The sequence below is a fragment of the Manis javanica genome, chromosome 14 (genome assembly GCF_040802235.1).
Source record: "Manis javanica isolate MJ-LG chromosome 14, MJ_LKY, whole genome shotgun sequence".
In the NCBI taxonomy this organism is placed as follows: domain Eukaryota; kingdom Metazoa; phylum Chordata; class Mammalia; order Pholidota; family Manidae; genus Manis; species Manis javanica.
The window spans coordinates 9,827,031-9,841,929 of record NC_133169.1 but is presented as its reverse complement, the minus strand read 5'-3'; the positions used below and the strand labels follow the sequence as shown (position 1 = coordinate 9,841,929).

The following is a 14,899-nucleotide window of genomic DNA, read 5'->3' as shown; positions in this document are numbered from 1 at the left end:
CAGGACAGGGTTGGACAGAGTGGACCTTCTGCGGGGTGGGAAATGGGGGCAGGTGGAGGCAGGAACCTCTCCTTTGGAGACAGAAGGAGCAAAGAGGGAGAGAGGATGGCAGTTGGGCCTAGCCCCAGGGACGACGTCTGCGGAGAAGGGTGGTTACTGAGAAGCCTTAGCAAACAGAGAGCAGAGAGGGCACAGGACAGGAGGCTCCTCTGACAACACCCCTGATGAGGAGGTGGGCCTGAGGGAACTAGAGATGGTGGGGGATCCAGAAGGACCTCAAGGAGGACAGGCATTTTTCCAAGCAAGGCTACAGACCCAAAGGGAAGCTATGGGTTGTTATTTACATGCAAATGAGGTACAAATAATATGTAAAATGTACCCTAAAGGGGGTCTTGGTTTGGAGGGGCATGTGAAAAGAAATAGGTCCCTGCCTCCCCCAATGTTAACACTTCTTGGTACCTGAGCAATATTCAAACCATTCTCAGGTTTCAGAATGATGCTATCTCAGTTCCTGTGTGAGGGTGGCCTGGGGCCAGTGAGGAGGGGGGAGCGGTCAGGGCAGCCTCGGAGCTGCAGCTGCAGCAGGGCCCTTCCTGGGGAGCTGCAGAGGTGCCTCCCAGCAGATGACCCCTTCCCTCTCTCCAGCTGTAGTCAGGGAAGTACCTGCCTCGCCTTTGCCCCAATCTGCCCACTGTGCCAGTGGCCCAGAGGCTTAAAGACCTGCAGGGCATCTGCTTCCTAAGCTGCCATAGCAGTGCAGGTCAAAATGGAGGAGATGCCCAGAGAGGCTGAGTGAGCAGCTCCCCGTCACAGAGCACTGGGTTTCAACCTTGCTCTTCCGCACAGCAAGAGAGGCAGCTCTTATTAAGCAGGCCCTTTATCCCTCCCTCCCAGGCTGCTCAGGGCTGCAGGCTGTGGACTGCAGGGGAAGGCAGGAGGTGCTGGAGACAGCTGTCATCCCTCCTCCCGCCCCTTCCCGGTGGCTGGGCTGCAGGGCATGAAATAAGCAGCAGGCGCGGGGGGAGGGGGTGACAATCCAATCCACCTGTCACCCCCACAGTCAGGCGGCCTCAAGCAGCCTGCTCACTAACAAGGGAGGAGGCGTGGGTGAGGCAGACACAGAGGGGGGTGGCAGAAGGGGACAGACACACAGATATAGGAAAGGGGACAGAGAAAAAGAAAAAGGGGTAGAGAGACCTTAAAGGAAGGCAGAGTTGGGGGCAGCAGCAGACAGACAAGGAGAGAGCAGAGGAGAGGGACAGAGGCAGGAGGGCAGAGGCAAAGGTTCCAAGAGAAGCAGGTAGAGAACACGAGAGGTCCAACAACTGCTCGCCGGGCTCCAACGCTAGGCCAGGCATGGCGCCATAACTTGACAGGACACCATCCCTGCCCTCTGAAAACTTGTAGTCCAGCCAAGAGACAGATGAGGGAAGGGCAGGTCCCACCTAGGGCCAGGGCAGGGAGAGGCAAAGGGGCCCTGGGGGACCTGGCCTGGGCCCACAGTTCAGCTCTTGAGACTCTGGGCTATGCCCAGCCTTGAGAGTGAGCAGAGGTGGGCACGAGGGCCCTCTTGATCCCCTGGGCACGGCCTCCATTCCCACCGCACTCCAGGGCTCACAGGGTTCTAGTCACTCGCTAAACAGCAGCCTGGGGACCTCATCCCTCTAAGCAGAGACACATAGTGAGGAACTCTGGAAAATGGGGTAGGAAGGTGAACTCCGATGGCCTCCAAAAACCAGGAGTCGGGGCCCCAGGCAAGAGGACCCAGGGCTTTACAGTCCCAGGAGCATACACAGGAGCCCCTCCTCCACAAACACCATACTAGCTGGGAAGTGGGGGGCATCACCCCTCTGGGACCGAGCAAAGGTGGGGGGGGCGCTCACACTGCCCCGCTCCCTGAGCCGCCGCACCCTGGCTCCTCTCCGGATTCCTTCGGGCCCTCCACTCTCTCCGCCCCTCTCCAACCCCCACCCCTCCCCCCCAGCACTGGCAGCCTCTCTCATTCACCCCAGAGTTCTAGGGTCTGCTCTCAAAGGCACAGGCACGGCCCCATCCCTGCTCCTCCTCTCTTCAAAGTTCCGTTTGGCAGGCTTACTACCCAACCCCCTGGTTCCCACCGTCTTCCCCTCCCTCAGGGACTCCCCTCCCCCAGTCCAGCAAGCTCAGGGTTGGGCAGGGGCTATTTTTAGCCTGGGCACTGAGCTAATTTTAACTCACTGACAAGAGACCTGGGGGAGGACTGTCGGGCTGGGGGAGAGGGGAAGGACGAGTCCAGGAAAGCTGGACCTGGGACAGGGGCAGTCTCAGGTCCCAGGTGTCCTAGGAATGCAAGTGGAGGCAGGCACTGCAGCTAAGGAGACACGAATCAACTGGCCAAGAGGAGCACCCGGTGTGAGGAGCAGGCTGGGAGCCCCCTCCCCAGCTCCCACTGGACAACTCCCCCGCGCCCCACCCTAGCTTCCCACCCTCTTCTCCCTGGCACATCTCCGGGGATGGGTCATCCTGTTCTCTGCCCAGGAGATGTCTCTCCAGTGAGGGTCTATCTCCTGAGCCTCCTGCACTGCTTCCCACCCCAGCCTGTCCTTCCTGCAGTCTAGCTCTCATCCTTCCTGTAGCAGCTGTGAGGTTGTACAGCTCCCAACAGAGGCAGCAGCCAGCCCCCAGCCCCAGGCTCACCCCAGTGGGGCCTTCCCATGGTAGGGCAATGAACAGCCCAGGGAAACTTGGGGTCTCTGGGCAGGGATTCTGGATGCCTGGGTTCTAGTCCCTGCTCTGGTCGTTGCTCACTGTGTGACCTTGAGTAAGCACTGCTCCCTGCAGGCTTCATCCCACTGGCCAGGATGACAGGTGGGTCCAGTGGCCTAGTACCCAAGTGCCCTTCGAGCCCAGACAATTGATTCCTGTGCTCTCTAGAGAGGCCCAAAGGAAGGGTGGTCACGACTGGCTGATTCCATGGGGAGGTAACAGAAGAGGTGGCCGGGTTGAGTCCACTGTCCTGCAGCTTAGGTCAGGGGAGGGCAGTGTGGAGGCCCGAAGAGCACAGGGATGGAACTGACAAAGAGGGAAGTGCTTTCTGAACAGTAACCCCCAAGACAGAAGGCCAAGGACTGACAGAGGCTCAGGGTCAGCTAGGGCAGGTGCCAGGTGGGGCACACTAGGCCCTGGCAGCAGAGGTTCAGCTATCCCAAACCCCTCACACGCCTGGAATGCCTGTGAGACCCAGGGCCTGGTGTCCTGCTCCTGGTTACCGAGTACAGACTGAACCAAGGTCACTGTCACAGTCATCAGTGGGGCCAGTTCTGGAGCCCAAGCCTGAGCCTTGCGGCAAGCTCCACACCAGGTTAGTGGTGACTCACTACCGCTCATTTGAATGGCGATTTGCATTCTGTCTCAGACCTCCTTCCATCAGGCTCAACTTCCCATTCCAGGACCTGCCTCACCCCCAGCATCCCTAGGCACTTAGGGACCCTTAGAGTTCTTGGCACCTCAGGTTTCCAGTCCCATCCTTCTCCTCAGGAAAGCATTCCTGACTTGATAAATACCCGCAGTGATACTGTCTAGAGCTTGCAATCCATGCAGGCCCTCCACTCTTACCTGGGTCCCTGTCCAGGACGGGATGAGGAAAACATTAACACCGCACACAGCTAGAGGAATTTGGTAAGATTTATGGGGTGAAGTGTGATGACTCCGCAACTGCCGGGGGCTCCCCAGGAGTTCCCCTCCTTAGTGCCCAGGTTGCACAGCAGTAGGATGGGGTGTGTCGTCCTTTATTTCTACCTCTATCCCCATTTCTAAAATCCACTCCCAAGAGTGTAAAATGAGAGGAAATGGCCTAGTGGAGCAGGCAAGACAGATGCAAGATTACAGAGAGGACTTCCCGAGGCTGAGTTTTCGGACTTAATGTGCTCTCTGGGGCTCAAATTTGCTTTGTTAGAAATCACTCAGCCAAGCCTAGGCATCTGGTAACATCTAGAAGGCATGGAGGCACTAGCATTACACTGCAACCAGTGGGAGCTAACCTCTGCCTGTCCAGTTATGACATCTATACTTTGGCCATACCCTCTGAAATAATGAAGCCCATCAGTGGGAAGTCCTTCCTGCTATCTAACCACCACCCCCTCACTGTAGCCAACCTTCCACTGCAACCTAAGCCCATTTCAGTCATCTCGATGAGAGTGGTGGACAGGGGCCCCTGGCCATCCACAGCGGTTGGGACGGTTTGTGTGTCACCTTCCACCTCCCCACCCAACTTCCCCCTGGGGTCTTGGGAGACAGAAGTGAAAGTGGCAGCTGGGGCCCTGGGGGCGGGTCAGCTTGAGAGCCGTTGGGGTGAGTATAATGCCACCAGAGCTGGGTCTGGGCTGCCTACTACAGCGGGTGGGCTGATAGATAGATCAGAGGAGGGACTTCCCATGGAAATGAGGGCATGGCGTAACTGGAGTGTGGACCCCTAGCCAAAGCAAGAGCAAGATGAAGCGGAAAGAGTGGAGACAAGCAGAAAGAGTGGAGGCAGTTTCAGAAGGGCCCTCTCTTCCAGAGCAGTGGTTTGTTCCCTTGTATAAGCAGCAGGATCCTTTCTTTCCATCCACAGAACAGGGTCACGGCTGCTCTGGCTGAAGCACATGAAGGGGGTCCAGGCCCTGATGCTCAGATGTGAAGGTAAAGACAAGAGATTGGCCGTCTGAGGCCTGGGCCTCCAATCTGATGGAAGGAAGGTGGGGGATCAGAATGTGAAATGTCTACCCACAATTACAGATGGGGGGCCTGAAAGAGGCCAATCCAATCAGAGAAAGCAAATCCTCCTAGAGACATCAGGACCTCGGGAAGCCAGTGAGGACTTAAAGGGGCCGCTCAGGGCTGTGGCTGGGTCTCCTTCTGACTGGAAGGACAGTCCTCTAAGCCCCTGGCAGGGGCGGGCAGGCAGTGCGGCTGCGTGGGCCTGCTGAGGCAGCCAGCCAGGCGGCTCTTACAGGATTAGCTTGCTGCTGTCAGGAAAGGTGCCAGGTGAGGCTAAGATATGCCCAGCCAGATGGAGGGGGGCCTGGACAGGCAGTGGGGAAGGGGAGTACTTACACACGGGTATGCAAATATTGCCCCCAGATTTGATTCATGCCCCTCATCAACACCCAGCTTCTCACCCCTTCATGGACACACTTTGCAAAACCTCTTGGATGCCTGCAGCTCCCCTGCTAGGACCCAAGCCTTCTCTGCCATTCCTAAGATCATAGCTAGCCTTCCTCTGAGCAGGAAGTCCTGCAGATTCTTAATCTTTCTGCTATACTTTACAACTAGGGCCCCACCCCAAGGAACAGGTGAGGGGGCTGAGGGGTTCCTCCTCTCCCCTCCCCATCAGCTTTCCCCCACACCCCCGGGCTGACAGGTGGGGGAGACAAGAGGGAGCAGCTGGGCCAGGACACCTGTCCCCACCGTCAGCCTGGGCCCCACAAGCCTGCCATGGGGTATGCATACGAGAGTCAGCAGAGAGGCAGGCAGCTGTGGGGGCTGGAGGAAAGGGGCTCAGAGGTCAAGGAGAAACATGACTGGGAAGGCCTGAATCACCCCTTTCAAGATCAGCCCTTCCTCCTGGTCTATCCCCAACCATTATCCCTCACCAAACACAAAACACACACATGCTTTAAGGGGAAAACTTGAGGTTCGAGGTCACCTGCTCCATCCCCTTGTCTTCATGTTACTCGATCCAACTGGAGTGGGAAGATTCCACGAAAAAAGACAGAACCCTTCTCTCCCCACCCACACCCACTCCCACTGTATGTTTTCTCCTGAGGTTTGGGGATGAGGTCTCTCATTCCTTGTTCTCCCAATGCTCAAGCCCAAGTATTTGCAGGCAGGGGCAGGGCAGGGAAATCATGAGGAGTAAGAGTGCAGCCAGAGGGATTTGGTGAGACTCGAGGGGAGAAGTGTGGACGGGGTAGGGTTGGGGGCGCAGGGCTGGATCAGACTGAGCCCTAGAACTAAAGATCCCCTCAGGGCCTCCTCAGGAGATCAGGTCTCTACCCAGGACCCTGCCTGCTCCCACCCCACCTTCTGGGTGGCTGCCTTGGCAGACAAGTCCTGAGCCAGGCTGGAGCTGTCTAGATGCCTAGAAATGTCTAGAAAAAGGGTGCCCGTCCTTACTAAGCTCCAACTCTGTGCTGACTACCACACATTTTCCACTGAATCTCCTTCCTTTCACAGATGAGGCATCTCTCTTTCACAGACATGGAAACCAACTCAGAGATGGGCAGGAACTTGCCCAAGTTCACAAGGAGTAAGTGGCAGAGGTGGGCTAACTGCTGAGCAATGCTTCCCCACACAACCAGGACTGAGAGTAAGCAGGGTCTCCCTCCGCCTAGGAGGTACAGCACATCCTTCCTGGGCGAATTCCCTCACTTCTGAGCCAGGGAAATCATGTCAGCCATGCGTCTTGCCTTTAGACAAGCCCAGGACCCCTGTAGCTTCTGTCTTCTGGCTCCAGTCTCACTCCTCATTCAGCTCACACCGCAGCAGGGGGTACTAACAAGTGCGGGTGGGCGGTGGTGGTGGTGGTGGTGGTGGTGTGTCTGTCTCAGTGTCACTCATTCCACCTCCATACCCCTTTGGGGGCTTTCTCCCACAGTACTCAATCAGAAGACAGTACCTTCTCAGGGAACCAAAGCAACATCACACCTAAACTTGCCCCCAAACCCTAATCCTCTGCCCTCTGCCAGGAAAGCCTATTGGGGTCACTCTTCCCTTCACTGCAGCCTCCTCCTTTTCCCAGGTCTCCCTGGGCCTCCTTTCCCATTCCTTTCCCCTTTATTCCCTGCAGGGCAAGATCCTCCTTCCCTTAACCTCAGACAAAAGCCTGAAGACCTCCTAACTGAGAAAGTTTGAGCAAGTCACACAAATCTCTGACTCAGTTTCCCTAATAATAAAAAACAGTTGTAGAGAGAAATAAATGAACCTCATGTTACCATGCCCAGCACAGAGCTTGGCATACAGGCACATGACCAAATGGAAGCTTCCTTCCTCCGGTCCCCAGAAATCTCAAAATTTCAGTTTTGGGTCTCCAAAGTATATTGGAAAATAGGGTGAGTGGGGTACTGCCTGAGGGTAAAGCTCTCTTGACCAGAGGGCAAAAAAGCTCCTCCTCTATATGCTACCCTGGTCAGCCCAATGCCTAGAGGAGTGGCCAGAGCACCCAGCCACAGGCATCAAGCCAAGGTCAGTGACCAGGCCTAGAGCCCAGAGCCTCCTGGGAGGGTGAGCTTAAATGAGTAAATATGGTCCCGCCTGGGTGTGGCCAGCAACAGGCCAGAGCTCCAGACAAGTCCCTCTTCTCCCAGCCCAGTCAACAGCAAGGGGAGAGATCTGACTGCAGGCACAACCTCCAAACCCCCAAAGGCTACCAGGGTCCTGGGCAGAAACCGTGAACACTTGCCCTGTCTCTAGGACAGCCAGGACTGACCAGAAGCACAGCCAGCCTCCCAAAAAGGGGAGGTTGTGGCTGCAGCCTCAGGCAGAGGAAAAATCAAATGCAAAGGGCCTTGGGGCTTGCCCAGGCCAGGAATCTGCCCCCAAATGCCTGAGGGCTCAGATGCAGCCCTGATACCTCAGAGTGGTCTCACTCATCAGGCTGAGTGGGGAGAGCAACAGAGATGAGTGCCAAACCACCAAAACACCCAGGTGTTCTGATCACAAGGCTAGGTGAAACTCCTGTCCATCTGGAAAGCTAACTTACCCAATGACACACAGTCTGTGAGGGGCAGAGGCAGGCTGAGCCAGGGCCACAGAGGGGATAAATGGGGGTGGGGAGGGCTGTCAGGGGCAATGACAGAAGTCAACCAGGGCTCCTCAACTCACAAGCCATGCTCTGTCTGCTCATCTGTGGTCTAACTTCAATCCCTCCTGCTCCAACCAACCCTTCTCTCTTTAGATGCCTTCACCTTCTTGCCTCCAGTTTCCCCACCCTATCCCCAGGCTCCAATCCTTTAATCATCTTTGCCATTCGTTAGCCCCCCCAACCCCCACAGGGCGGCAGCTGCTCTGTGGGTGTCTACACACCCATATGTATGCACTGCACTGCACACCTTCATGCATGTATGCCATTAAATGCTGTGAACCTGCCAGGTGCATCTGGGCGTGCCAGTCTGCACGAGACACCCAGCCAGCCCCCCAAAGGCTAGCCATCTCACAGCTCCCAGACAAACTCTCCTCAGAATGCTTGCAGCCCCAAGCAGGGGGAGAGAAGAGAAAATAAATATTCCAGGAACCAACAGCACCCTCCCCACTAGGCCAAAGTTCAAGGCCTTTCAGCGGAGCTACCAAGAGCCACTAGAAAGAGAGTGATTTGAGATCCCCAGCTCTCCCCAAGTTAGAGCCATCTCTCTCTCCCTGGTCTAGCACCACTGGTAAGTTCTTCCTGAAGTCTAAACTCCATTCTGCCTGATGCAATGTGGACAGAGAGGACAGTGTCAGCCACAACACAGCAAGTGTCTAGCTTCCAGAACAGAACTACTAGGACCTAACCCCTCCCCCTCCCCCCATGAGTAAGTCACCAAACTGGGACAGAAGGACAGACGGTTGGCCGGACTCCGGCCCCATGACTGGCTCATAAAAGCCACCAGCAATTACAGTGATGCTGAGGCTATGTCAGCCCCGCCACCATCTCCTCCTTCCTTGTAAAAGGGAGATAATTGCCTCAAAACAGTTGGCCTCAGAGAGCCTGGAGAGTCCCAGCCACGGTCATAAGGCGTGGGGAGAACCCGCCACCACACTGCCACAAGACCCAGAATCTGACTCTTTATTATGATGGGTTCCAGGCCCATGTCTAATCCTTAAATCCACTTACAGAACCTGGGTGAACACCAATTATGACTTGTGCCCAAGAGGTCAAGGCCTCTCTTTATCCATCCCCACCACTCATCTTCTCTAGTAAAGCCACCACCTTCTGGACTGGAGGGGTAGAGAAGAAGGAAGCCTGGCTCCAAATACAACTAGGAAAACGCTGGACCCACCCATTTGTGCTCAACTCCCATTGACCCCACAGACGTACAGAGTTGGATGGCATGGTGTCCAACACAAGGCCAGGGTTCAGCACTGAAATTCTGGATCCAGGTGGGGCAGGAGGGGCAGGGGGGGCCTGCTGGCCTGAAGGAGAGAAGGGAGGTAGGATGAGCAGAGGGCCAGGGATGCCCACTACAGAGAGACCTTCCCAGGGCAGGGTCAGAGGAGAAGGGTGGGAAGGCCTAGTTCACAATCAACGACGATATGACCCCAAGGCCTCCTCTCCATAGAGGAGCATCCCCCAGCTTCCTTGCCACTGGTTCTCCAGCCCCTGACCTGGGGAGTCTACTCTCTGTCTTCTGCCACTATCATACCTCCTTAGAATGATTGGGGAAAATTTCCAAAAAAAAAAAGACCTGCTGGAGAAAGATTATATAACAGCAGCCAGAAAGAGTATATTTCCCAGTCCATGAGAAGAGCCAGGAGCCAAGAGGGGCAGAGATGGGAAGCCCAGAAGCAGCAGGTGCAGTCGGGTGGATACCAGGCAGCATCCACCACCCTTCCAGGTCCTTCACCACCCTGTCCCAGGCATTGGGTACAGGAGACAGACCCATGCCCATCCCCCAACACAAGGGTTACAACGCTTTCCGACTGGGTCCTGCTTCTCCCCTGGGACCAGTGCTTCCACACAACAGCAAGGTTGTGTCTTCCTTCCTATGGCCTCTCCCTACTATGAAGCCATACCCAAAAGAGTGGTGGTTGGAGTAAAGCTTTGACACAGATTTGCTGTGTGGTCTCTGGTGAAAAACTCAACCTCTCTGGTCTCTAAAGGAGTGTGAATGAGAGGTCTTCTTTCCCCCTTCCCTTACAAAGGTATATGCACACACACATACAAACACAGGGTGTGTTGAGAGGCCAGAGGAGTTACAACAAAGAGAAAATGACCAGAGAACCAAGGATCCAAATACCTGTGCCCGGGCAAATGGGGTAACAGCTATACATAACTTCCAGTGGCCCCCAATCACCCCATATTAACAGGTCCTCAGCTACCCTCATACTGATCCCACCCCACCCCCATCTTCTGCCCAATACACTGGGAAACCACAGGAAGGAAATTCATTCCCAGGCAGGCCGTGGGAGCGGGAACAGCCCGGCTAAGTCCAGGGGAGGGTGTGATCCGGCGGCCGCAGGCGGGTGGACATATGTGAACACTGACATGTGCCTTTCCAATGGTCTCCTTGGCTACTAAGACTTCCCTGTTGGGGGTTTGGAGGGAAGTGGGAGGTGGACAGCTCCCTAACTTCAAAACACCCAATCTCCTGCTGGCCTGGGCTCCCCTCCTATCTGGAGGCCAGAGCTGCCCAAGGTCACCGCCCCAGACGGCAAACTTCCCATAGTCCAGGCTGGCTCGTGAATTGCCGAGGAGACCCAATTAAAAGACAGGGGGGAGGGGCAGAGCAGGTCCGCTGTCCCCCGCAAACCAAAGAAACCAGGCCTACAAGGAGACCTCAAAAGCAGGGGCTAGACAGAGAGAATGGGGATGCACGATCCACCACTGTACCTTCCCCCAAAGCATCAACAATGAACTACTTAAGGGGAGGCAGAAAGAACCTCTCACTCAGAAGGACAAACCTGGGATAACCTAGTCAGTGGCTCCAAGCCCGTGTACATCCAGAAACCCTCCTTTCATGGGGAGAGACCTCAGGAACCTGGTGAGAGGTTAGCCTGAACACTAGGGTGTCGGGAGCCCCTTTCCCTCATCCCTGTAAGACCCAAACCTGGTAGGAAGGGGACTGGCACTGGGGTGAGGGACTAGATGCATCTTAGTCCCCTTGGCCCTCCCTTCCTTAAAGCCTCGCCAACACTCCCTAGACCCCCACTAATCAGAGCAGTTCAGTCTGCCATAGGTGGAAAGGAAAGAAGAACTCTTGCCCAGATGTTGAACAGCTGCAAACTTATGGCCAGGAATTCTCTAAATGGGGCTGCTGACAAACCAGATCAGGGGTCTCCGAATCGGCCAGAGATCCCAAAGAAGGGTCCTGCGCGCCCACCTCTACAGTGACTACGCGTCCCAACTCCACAAGCACCGGCGAGCCCGGGCCCCAGAGATACACACGCTCCCACACCCCAACCCACCACCCCGATGTCATCAGAACAACATCCCCCCTCCCTCCCCCGCTTCCCAAACAGCTGCGGCTCCCCCCGCCCCCACCCTCCCGCCGCCCTCCCAGGCCCCCTTCTGCACCATTTCGGGCCAAGGCGGAGTGAACAGGCGGCGCGAGGAAGGAGAGGGAGGGAGGGACGGCTGTTAAAATGTCAGTGGCTCATGGCTGTCACCGGAGACCCCCTCTGAGGATGACGCCCCTTCCCAGACCACTCGGAGGCTGTCGTAACCCTAGGGTACCAACAGACCGACGCGTCTCCAAGCCGCCGACCCCAACACTCAAGGGAATTACAGCCACTCCACTTGTCCCCCGCAGGCGACTCCTTAACACAAACAGACCCCCATGTAACCTCCCACCAACGCCACACGAAAACAGCCCGCTCCGCGAGTTCCTCCCACCCCAGGAGGCCACCCCAACCCACCCCTCGGGGGGAAGGTCTAGACCACCCTCTACCCCAACCAGGACGGGGTGGGGGAGGGGGCCTCTTAAAGCGGCAGGCGCATTATTTTTCTCTACTCACCGGCCCTTCTGGGGGAAGGTGGGTGTCACGGCCGGGAAGGGGTAGCCCGCGACACTAGTCCGAAGGATCTTCAACACCGGGAGGCCTCAGCTCCGAGCGGGGAGAATAATAAATGAGGCCGGCGTCCGCGCGGGCCCTGGGCGGCGCCGGGGGGCCTGAGCCCCCGTCGAGGACGCGGGGGCGGACAGGGGGAAGGCGGGCGGAGAGGACCGGGGCCGAGCGCCCGAGCCGCCTCGGCTGTTGTTGATATTTTGCTTCCTTCCTCCTTTAGGGCTCCAAAGGTAACTCCTCCAGCCCCCGGGAGTCGAGGCCGACGTAGGCACAGCTCAGCCTAGCTTGAGGGGGTGGGGAAACAGGGGTGATGGACAGCCGGGGGGGCCAACGGGAGGAAACCGTGGGGGCGGGGGGCGGGGCCTGGGCTGGGGCGGTCCCGGGGACGCAGCCCCGCCCTCGGCTCGCTCTGGCAGTCCAGCCCGGGCGGGTCGGCCTCCACCCTGCTTCCCTCCCAAGCTAGGCTGCGGCGCCGGGAGCAGCGGATCCCTCCGCCAGCCGGGAGGGAGGGAGGAAGGGACGAGTGAGGCAAAGTAGAGAAGCGAGACCCGAAGGCCTTTAAAGGGATCGGCCCGCGCTTGTGGTGCGCTTTCTGAGCTTGCAGGACGGCCGCCCAGCAATGCTGCCACCATGCGCTCAAGGAGGTTCTTTCCGGGGATGCTCTGCGGACTGCGCGCACACCCTCACACACAACGCGCGATATACCTCGACGTCTCCCCCAAGCCCCAGGGGAGTTGGGAGGTGGGAGTCTAAGTAGATAAATTAAGGGTAGAAGCTAAATGGTGAAAAAATTCTGTCTTCCCCAGTTGGGGTGTGCCAAAGCCCCACTTACGGGAACACGTTCTTTCGGGAGGGCGCTACCTGGGGAGCACGCTTACTCGCTCTACCTGTGAAGGGCCCCGACTCCTCCCTGGGCCTGGCTCGGCAGACGCCCAGCAATTTAAAGCGACAGCGCATAGTTCTCGGGTGACCTAATCCCCAGTGCCTGCGGGGCCCCAGAGCATTTACAGCCAAGGGGGGCAATTTAAAGGGGCGGGACTCTAATTTCCCCCCAGCTCAGGAAACGCCCCAAAGCATCTTATTAAAGAAGCAGTAGTAGCTCTTTAAAAAATTAAGATTAAAAATTCCTGGTTGCCCCAAGGTGTTGCGAATCTTTACAATGTCCTACAACAGGAGTGTGGGTGCCATGCCTACTGGACCATTGGCCCATCAGATTTCGTCTCTAGCAACCCTGTTACCTCTATTTCTACCTGAGATTGAGGAAATTATAGAAACTGGCTTAGATCTCAAAGAACCTTACAGAACAGAAGGGCACTCAGTTCTTCACACACCCTGATTTCCATCTGGCTAGGTCTAATTTACTGGACAAAGACGGATGGATTCTGGGTTAAGTGCTGAAGAGACTAATATATACAGAGAGAGGCAGTATGTCACCGTGATTAGAAACATCAACATTGGAGTAGTCAAGCTGTCTTGGTTCAAACCCTTATTCCACCTGTGAACATAGGCACATTGTTTAACTTCCCTATACCTCATGATTCTCGTGGGTAAAATGGAGATGATGATCACAGTGCCTAACTCATAAATTTGGTGTGAAGATTAAATTAGTTCATATAAGTAGATTGCTTGGAAGTGCCTCATACTGCATTATAATAACTCAAGGGTTGGACTGCTAAGAACCCTTTAGGCCTATTATCCCAGGCAAGCCTCAAAGGAGGCAGGTTCAGTGGAATTGCTTTGCAAATAGGTTGGAGGTTTATCTTGCCTGTCCTAAGACAGGAAGTCAGAAGGCTGTTTCCTTGGCTCTCCACCTGACCCCTCCTTCAGGAAACCTGATTTAAACAGTGTCCCACTTTGTCCCCAAATGTAGCTTCTCAGTTCCCCATCAAATCTGGCAGATGGGGCCACATCACCCAAAGATGTCAGTCTTCTCTGCCAAGCAGGGCTAGCTTGCCCAAAAGACCAGGGTAAGCAGAGGTAGCCCGGCTGTCCTGTCCCCAAGGACTCTGAGAAGAACGGAGCCTTGTGCCAGGCCTGGGGCCGCGGCAGTAGCAGGATGGGAAAGTGCCCCCCCTCCCTCAACTGGGGAACCTCCCCTCACTTGTGGCCTCTATTTTTAGTGCTTCCCCAGGCTCTAGCTGGAGAAACCGTTTAGTCATCAGGGTGTTTATTTTCCGGCTGTTTCCGACGTCGGGAAAGCAGAATGTTGAGACTGGAGAGAACCAGGGCTGCTGGAAAAGACTTCTTAGGAACAGGCCTGGGAACTCAGCTTTCAGACCATTGGGTCCCATTGTAGGAAAAAACCAAAGTGGGCGGGGGGCAGCCAGGCCCTCAGGCCCCCAGGAGACCAAGAGAGCTGGGTTCTCAGTCTTCCTCCAGTTTGAGGGTCTCCAAACCAGAGATCCCTCTGGCCCCAGCTCTACTTTAAGGGTTCTCTCCAAAAACACAAGCAGCCCCAGAACAAATTCCTTCCCAGGACTGAATTCCAGAAACCCCCTCCCCAACTTCCTACAGATTTGTGCTGGGAGCCTTCCGCCAACCACAGCTTCAGCCAATCTTAAGCCTGAGGCAGTCTTGTCAGGGCTATAATTGGCCGGCTAGAGCCCCCTGCCTTGGAATGTTGGGTCCTTAACAAAGGAATGAGGAAGGAAGGTGACTCACCTGGGAGGTTGTTAAAGGGCCAGGAGCAAGAGGGAGAAAGGAGGAGAGGGAAGGCTCAGGGTGGGAGATGGAGTGTCCTGGACCCTTAGAATAATAATTCACTGGAGAAGAGAGTAGGAGAGGCTGACATTACAAGCGGGATAGAATTAATATGTGTATATTTATAGAGAAAACTTCATTGGAAAGCAAAAGTAACAAACATGAGTTCTTGATTTCCATGGAGAACTAAGACAGGATCTAGAGAATAATGTTACTGTACTTAGATTATAATGAAGACTTCCAGAAAGTGACTCACTACATCTTTTTCTTATAGATCCTGGACTACCCACCCCAGAATCCTCTAGGCGGGTAATGCCTGGACAGGCTCAGGTGCCTGCATCTCATTTTTTCTTCTTCCCCTCTGGTTACTAACCCATCTTTCTTAAGAGAAAAGTCATCTAACAGCCCTAAATTGCAATAAAATCTCATGGGAGTTAGACAGATGCCCACCAAATCCTAAAAACTATGTAAATTCCTC

The 14,899-nt window shown here is 55.6% G+C and overlaps 1 protein-coding gene across 5 annotated transcripts in view; it reads right to left on the bottom strand.

Annotated features, from left to right (window-relative positions):
• MEF2D (myocyte enhancer factor 2D) overlaps positions 1-12,006 on the bottom strand; it is a 28,672-nt gene extending 16,666 nt beyond the window's left edge. The window contains exons 1-2 of one of the 5 annotated variants that reach the window (XM_037016649.2): positions 11,671-12,003; positions 9,035-9,129 (exon numbers count right to left, since the gene is read on the bottom strand). The gene's annotated coding sequence lies outside the window, so the exon portion shown is untranslated. Of the gene's footprint in view, positions 1-9,034; positions 9,130-11,670 lie in introns of all 5 variants that reach the window. The other 4 variants (XM_037016653.2, XM_037016655.2, XM_037016647.2 and 1 more) reach the window with 4 other exon arrangements.
• Between the last annotated feature and the right edge of the window lie 2,893 nt (positions 12,007-14,899).